Genomic DNA, 7,544 nt, shown 5'->3' with positions numbered 1-7,544 from the left:
CAGATATATTGCTATATAATTAGGTTTCTTAAAGAAACTGAATTAATTAAAAGAATCTGAATCTAATAAGTATTATTATTATTATTTATTTTATATATATATATATATATATATATTTTTTTTTTTTTTTTTCTGCTTAAATCTCTCGTTCCACACTCCAGTCCAGTTGGTGGCGGTAATGCACCGTTAAATGGTTTGCCAACCGCCATTAAACTCAAGAAGAAGAAGAAGAAGAAGAAGAGACGTCAGGTGTAATGAATGAGGGAAGCAAACAACTTTTGACCGTGTCAGGGTAATGTAAGGGCATGCTAACTGGTGATTGCAATGTTTGAGCATCAGAACTGAGATTAATAAAGTAGATAAATACAGTACTGGACTGGAAGTGCATTTGTTTGGAGCCACGCATCAGATGGCCCTAAAAACACCTCTAAGTGACAAGATGGTCATTTGTCGCTACATTTTGTCAAAAAGTGCTTTGTGGATTATCACACATTCCTTTGGAACTTTTTTACGAACTTAGCACTGGATTCCGATGTGGATTTGGATATAATTGGACGTATGAATCAAGGACCAGTCGTGACAAAGCGAGTGAATTAATTCAAGGTATGTGTAGTGCTACCTATGAATGACTCTAGTGTGCACACCTTTAATAGCATAAATCCAATGCATTGGTTTACTAAGTTTATTGTTGCTGACAAGGTGGAGTCTGTGAAAGAAAACCGGTGTATCAAACTTACTCCAAGGGCATGGAAAAATTGCAGAAAGTGCAGTGAACGTTGCAGAAAACAAGAAAGACCAAAGTAAACAAAGCAAACAACTTGATGGTTATCATAAGAGATTGTATGTCTAACCGAGAGTATGAAAAGGAAGTGCAATGTTCTTTTGGGAAATTCATAAGACTGTGTGATGAAGCAGAAGAAATGCACAATTCTGTGATGTTATTTTGCCTAATGAAGAAAAGGAAAAACAACAAACATGGTTTAATGGAAAGATGTTAATTTACAATGGGTTTAGGGATGATGTTCAAAAATGGTTGAGTACTGAAAGTCAAGTTTCATGTTCTGGTGATGATGACAATGCTTGTCAAGATGACATTGAACCAAATGATAGCGTTTCAAACATTTCCTCACGAGTGTCAAGTAAACCATCCAGTAGGAAAAGTTCTAGCAGTGTGCGAGATCTTCTGCTTCTTCGGCACGAATTATAGCAGAGGAAGAAAAGGCTGCATTAATTGCACGTGCAACTGCTTTAAAGGAGAAACATGCCTTGGATGTACGAGGCAAAGACAAGAGCAAATGAATATTGATGCAGAAATCGCTGCTGCTACTGCTGAAATTGCGGTTTTAAACAATTCTGACAACCAGCATCCTAAAACCCTTTCTGATGGTATGAATGCATATTATGATAAAGGAACTACAATGAGTGGCAAAGTTATTTTTAACCCTCATGTTGAGAAATATATGCCAACAAATTGTTCCCAGCAAGCAAGCTCAAGGAATGTGATTCAGCAAACTCACAGTGCACTGCAATCTTCATTCTGTGTCACAAATGCAAACATCAAATGTAATGCAGAACAGCAATGGAACATCAACTTCAAACATCTGCAGTATTATGTGAAAACACAATGAGATTACTGCTCTTCTTGTACAACAACAACAACAACAAGCCAGCACACTGCCTCAAAGAGATATTCATGTGTTTGATGGTAATCCTTTGCAATATAGAACTTTCATCAGAGCTTTTGAACATGGAATAGAGGACAAAACCAACAATAATGGAGATTGTTTGTACTTTCTGGAACAACACACACAAGGTCAACCTAAGGAACTTGTGTGCAGTTGCCAGCACATGGATGCACAGAGAGGATATGCAAGCTAAAGCATTGTTAAAGGAACATTTCGGCAATGAGTTCAAAATAGCTGCTGCATATATAAAGAAATTACTTGGATGGGCTTCAGTAAAATCAGAGGATGTAAGATCCTTACAGAGTTATGCTCTCTTTTTGCGTGGATGCTGTAATGCAATGGAAGAATTTGAGTATATGGAGGAGCTGGAGATGCCAAGCAATTTGAAAACAGTCATCATGAAGCTGCCTTACAAATTAAGGGAAAATTGGAAAACTTTTGCTTGTGAGCTATTGGAAAGGCACAATCGAAGAGCACAGTTCAGGGATATTGTAACATTTGTTGAACGTCAAGTCAAAATGTCATCTGATCCACTTTTTGATGATGTCCAGAGTACTCAAACTGTGCAGCAGAAACCTCAACCTAGGAATACAAGGTTGTTACTAACAGCGAGTCAATTCAGTGTTGTGTGTCTGATTTCAGATCAAAATCCCAAGTTGTATGTTTGTGCTGCAAACGTGATCACTTATTGCAGCAGTGTACACAAATGCAAAACAAGATGCACAAGGAAAAACTGAACTTTCTAAAGGAGAAAGTAATTTGCTTTGGCTGTCTTTGTGTTGGACACATGAGCAGAGATTGCGAAAAGTGCTTTACTTGCACAGTATGTGGCCAAATGCATCCCAGCATTCTGCATATTAAACAAAAGGAGAGAATGTACACTCAAGGACAAAATCGTCCATTACTAAGTAGTGCGCTTGTTGCCCTTCAAGCATATGGTCAAACAGCGGCCGGTGATGGAGTATGCGCATTATTGATTGTACCAGTTCAAGTCAAATCCTGTAAAGGACAAAAGGTAATTCAAACATATGCATTCCTGGATCCTGGTAGTTCTGCCACATTTTGTTCAGGACACTTAATGAACTTAAACTTAAATGAACTTAATGAAATACTTAATATTTGACTTAATGCACCGTTTGAAATTAAAAGGAAAGAAAGCTAATATTCTTTTGAAAACAATAGGCAATCAAAGTTCTGTTAGTAGTTCTATTTTGACTGGATTGGAAATGTCTAGCCTTTATAATGACTTTTTTTATAGTCTTCCAGAAGTCTTCACTCAGGAGAAAATGCCTGTGTTCAAAGATAACATTGTCACCGAAGGGGATTTGGATAAATGGCCATACCTGAAAGTGTTAAGATACCTCATATTCCTGCTGATGTGGATTTGCTAATTGGACCAAATGCTTCCAAGGTAATGGAGCCCTGGGAGGTTAAAAACAGTGATGGAGAAGGAACTTATGCAGTGAGAACCCTACTGGGATGAGTTGTGAATGGACCACTCCAAGGAAGCAAGGACAATGGGAACACAATTGAATGTCCGGATGTTACTGTTAATAGGATTTCTGTAGGCAAGCTAGAGGAGATGCTCAATAAACAGTATAATCACGACTTTAATGAGATCGCTTCTGAGAACAAAAAGATGTCGAGAGAAGATCATGCATTTATGGAAAAGGTAAACGGGTCAATTGAGCTTCAGGATGGACACTACAAATTGAATCTTACATTCAAAATGGAAAATCCCATGTTGCCAAATAACCTTTTGTGTGGCTAAACAGCGAATAATGGAATTGAAGAGGAAATTGGACAGAAATAAGACTTTTCATTCTTGGATGAGGTCATCAATCAAAATTATGCTGAAAGAGTACCATTGCATCAGTTGAAACAGACACCGTGGTGAGGGATATACCAAACTTTCCCTTCATCCTATCACCCCAAGAAAAGAAAGTTAAGAGTGGTATTTGACTCTGGAGATGCTTTCAAAGGTACATTGCTTAATGATCAACTGCTGCAAGGCCCTTATCTGACAAATTCACTTCTGGGAGCTCTTGTAAGGTTTCGACAAGAGCCTATTGCATTTATGGCTGATGTGAAAGCAATGTTTCATCAGGTCAAAGTTGTAACAGAGGATGCAAATTTTCTTCGTTTCTTGTGGTGGCCAGATGGTGACTTGAAGCAAGAACCTGTGGAATACAGGATGAACGTGCATTTATTTGGAGCTGTGCCATCCCCAAATTGTGCTTGTTTTGCACAACGCAGGACAGCAGAAGACAATATGCCCAACTTTCCAGAAAAGCTCATTGACACAATTCATGCTTCAAAAGCTAACATTCTCAACGATTACACAGAACTTGACTTTGGAGGACCTGACTGAAGCTGAAACCGCTATTGTTACATTTAGTCAACAGTAACAGTTTGGAAAGGAAATTGCTGCTCTATCATCTTCATCTGTTTTAAAGGTAAAACGAGACAGCAAGTTGTATAAGTTGGATCCTGTCTTTCAAGATGGTCTAATTAGAGTTGGAGGACGACTGAGGAATGCTTCTATGCCTGAGGAAAGGAAGTATCCTATCATTATTTATAAAGATCAGCACAGTGCCACACTCATTTTGCGGCATATTCATCAACAATTAGGTCACAGTGGAGGAAATCATATGCTTTCCAAGCTGAGAAAAAAATATTGGATCACTAAAGGTAATGCAGCTAAAAGGAAGATCATATCTAGTTGTAGCCATTGTAGACGTCTTGAAGTTAAGGTTGGTGAGCTGAAGATGGCAGACTTGCCAAAAGAGTGACTCATTCCCGACCTTACTCCATTTACAAACGTAGGAGTGGATTATTTTGGTCCTGTAGAGGTCAAAAGAGGACGCTCCATTGTAAAACGTTATGGGGTCATCTTTACTTGCATGGCAAGTAGAGCAGTTCATCTAGAAGTCGCCTATTCCTTGGACACTAATGCACACATTAACTCTCTACACAGATTTATTTGCAGACGAGGACAAGTTGTTCATATAAGATCAGACAATGGTACCAACTTTATTGGAGCAGAAAGAGAGTTAAGAGAAACACCCAGTTCATGGAATAAAAGCCAGATTCAAAAGGCAATGCTTCAGAAAGGTGTTCAGTGGAGTTTCAATCCTCCAGGAGGCTCAAATTATGGAGAAGTGTGGGAGCGTGTGATCAGAATGGTCAAGAAAATTGAGTTCCATCTTACATCAGCAAACTTTGGATGATGAAGGATTTCATACTGTGCTATGTGAAATTGAGGCCATTCTAAATGATCGTCCAATAACAAAGCTGTCAGATGATCCTAATGACCTAGAGCCACTTACTCCAAATCACTTTCTTCAAATGAAAGGCAAACCCGTTCTAACACCTGGACTCTTTGACCAATCAGAGTTATACAGCAAGAGGAGATGGAAACTAGGGCTGCACGATTTGGGAAAAATGTCATATTGCGATTATTGAGGTCAATATTGCGATATGCGATTGCGATATAATAAACAAATGGTTTCATGAGTCAACTTGCTTGGTTCTAAAGCAAAATGCACAGACAGATTAGTGATAATTCTGAAATGTGTATATCTCAACTCAAACTAGCAACAACAACTAAATGATTGATAACACCTACAATGATCAATAAGCCATTGATGTCTGGATAAAAATTAATTTAATTTTAATTTAAGTGAACTTCAAACAATCCTCACATAAACCCATAATAAATGTAATATTTACTTGTGCTCTTCCTGTCTACAGGTAGGACATATACAGAAATTGAATAAAGTTATCAAACAGTCTGCGCTGCATAAATTATAAATTATATGGACTAAAATCATATTTAAAGCTACACAAGTTCTTTGGTCAAGAGCAGAGAGTGTTTTTCTCTGTTCCCTTTGTTCTTTGATTAACTTTACTGACAGAAAGCATTATTGGATGCTGGCCCTTTAAGAGTTGCTGACAGAGACGCGGATCTCACACGCGCCTTATTCTCTCACAACTCTTTACGTCCATCATAAGACTGCTCTTATGTTTTGAAGACACTCGACAAATGATATTTTGGCATAATTGTGTGTGTTATTGTTCGTTCACTTCAAGCGGAAAGAGAACTACTGTATTCTGGCGCGCGGTCTGTGCATGCGCATGATACTGGCGCGCGTCTTTCGGTCAGGACATTCACAGACAGCGCGCTCTCTTTTGACTTGTCTCGCTGAATGGTTTAAAGCATTCGCATGAATAAGAGCGGGATCATGTAACACTAGCCAAAGCCGGATGACAAAAAATAACAGATGCTGCGTTAACAGCCCTAATTTGTTTATTTCATATAAAATCGCAGTATTTTGGGTCATATAATCGCATAGGCTTGACATCGCGATTACGATTGCGATATGATTAATCGTGCAGCACTAATGGAAACAGGTCCAATATATGTGCGACTTATTCTGGAGAAGATGGACAAGTGAATACTTGCCTTTGCTTCAAGAGCGACAGAAATGGAACAAGGAAAGGAGGAGCTTTGTTCCTGGTGACATTGTTGTCATTGTGGACTCTACAGCCCCACATGGATCCTGGTTGATGGGACGAGTCTTGGAAGTTTTTCCTGATAAAAATGGACTTGAACGTTCTGTTCGAGTATAAACTAAAACCAATATACTTGAGCGACCTATGACAAAGCTTTGTCTATTGTATGACAGGCTGGAAAAGTAAAGGACTGATTGCAAAGACTATATGTTCTAACAAACGGAAGATTGTTTAAATACAATGTTATACACTGTCGCTTTGGACTTAAATGGCTCTTTGTATAAATACTGTATTGAATGTAATGTCTACCTGTCATGTACAATTAGGGGCCGGTGTGTAAGAGCTATTATGATCTATTTATTATAATGAAAAAAAATTGAAAATTCTTAAATTAGAAAATATATACAAAATCAAAAAGATAAATGCCCGCAGAAACATCTTTTTTTTTTTTTGTGAACCCTCAAATAAAATCTTAGTTTTATATAGGCCAAACATTTAATTATATTATCCACTTAATATTTAACGCTTCACCATTATTTACTATACAATTACTACAACCAGTGGCATTACATAAACAAGAATATTTAGACATTAAAACATGAAGCAGAACAATGTTGAAACTTTTATTTTGGAAAACAATGAAAAATAATTCTCATTTAAAATAAATAATCTTTACAAAACAAAGAATATATACATATAAAAATGTATATACTATATATTTAAATATCCAATAGAATTAACTATTAACCATCCTTTCTAAATGTATCAACCCTAAATGCACATCCATTTAAACATTTAACATTAAAATTTACAAATACAATTTCACAATTAACTGCAATCAATTATAATCTACTATGACTAATTATAAAAACCTAAATTAACTTCACATTATCATTATATAAAACTTTTGCAAATTCCTACATTTTAAACTTTTTTCTTTCTTCCTAAAGTACCTACCTATAACTTGAACCATTAACAAACTTATCCAACTCAAACATGTTTTACAATTGAAGTGTTTAACACTTTTTCACTAAATTTCCATTATACTAAATATTTACCTCTATTCCAATCATTAAACAATGACTAACTTGTAATAATTACAAGTTAAAAAAAATTTAAAAACAAGATTTTTCACCTGTTCTTCCCTGAAGATTTCACACTTCTGTCACATTTGGCATTCTTTGAACAGAGTGATGCTTCCAGCTCTTCTTCCCTCATACAATCAGTCATGTTTCCTTTTCCATCTTCTTCAACCTTCTCAGTCTCCTTTTCATTCACAATATCAAGGGAATTTAACTGTTCACCACTTTCACTCCTAAAAAACTCCTCCAGCATGAGACTATC

Source organism: Rhinichthys klamathensis, unplaced genomic scaffold (genome assembly GCF_029890125.1).
Source record: "Rhinichthys klamathensis goyatoka isolate OS25496 unplaced genomic scaffold, OSU_Roscu_1.1 h1tg000223l_1, whole genome shotgun sequence".
Lineage (NCBI taxonomy): Eukaryota > Metazoa > Chordata > Actinopteri > Cypriniformes > Leuciscidae > Rhinichthys > Rhinichthys klamathensis.
This window is presented reverse-complemented; position numbering follows the sequence as displayed.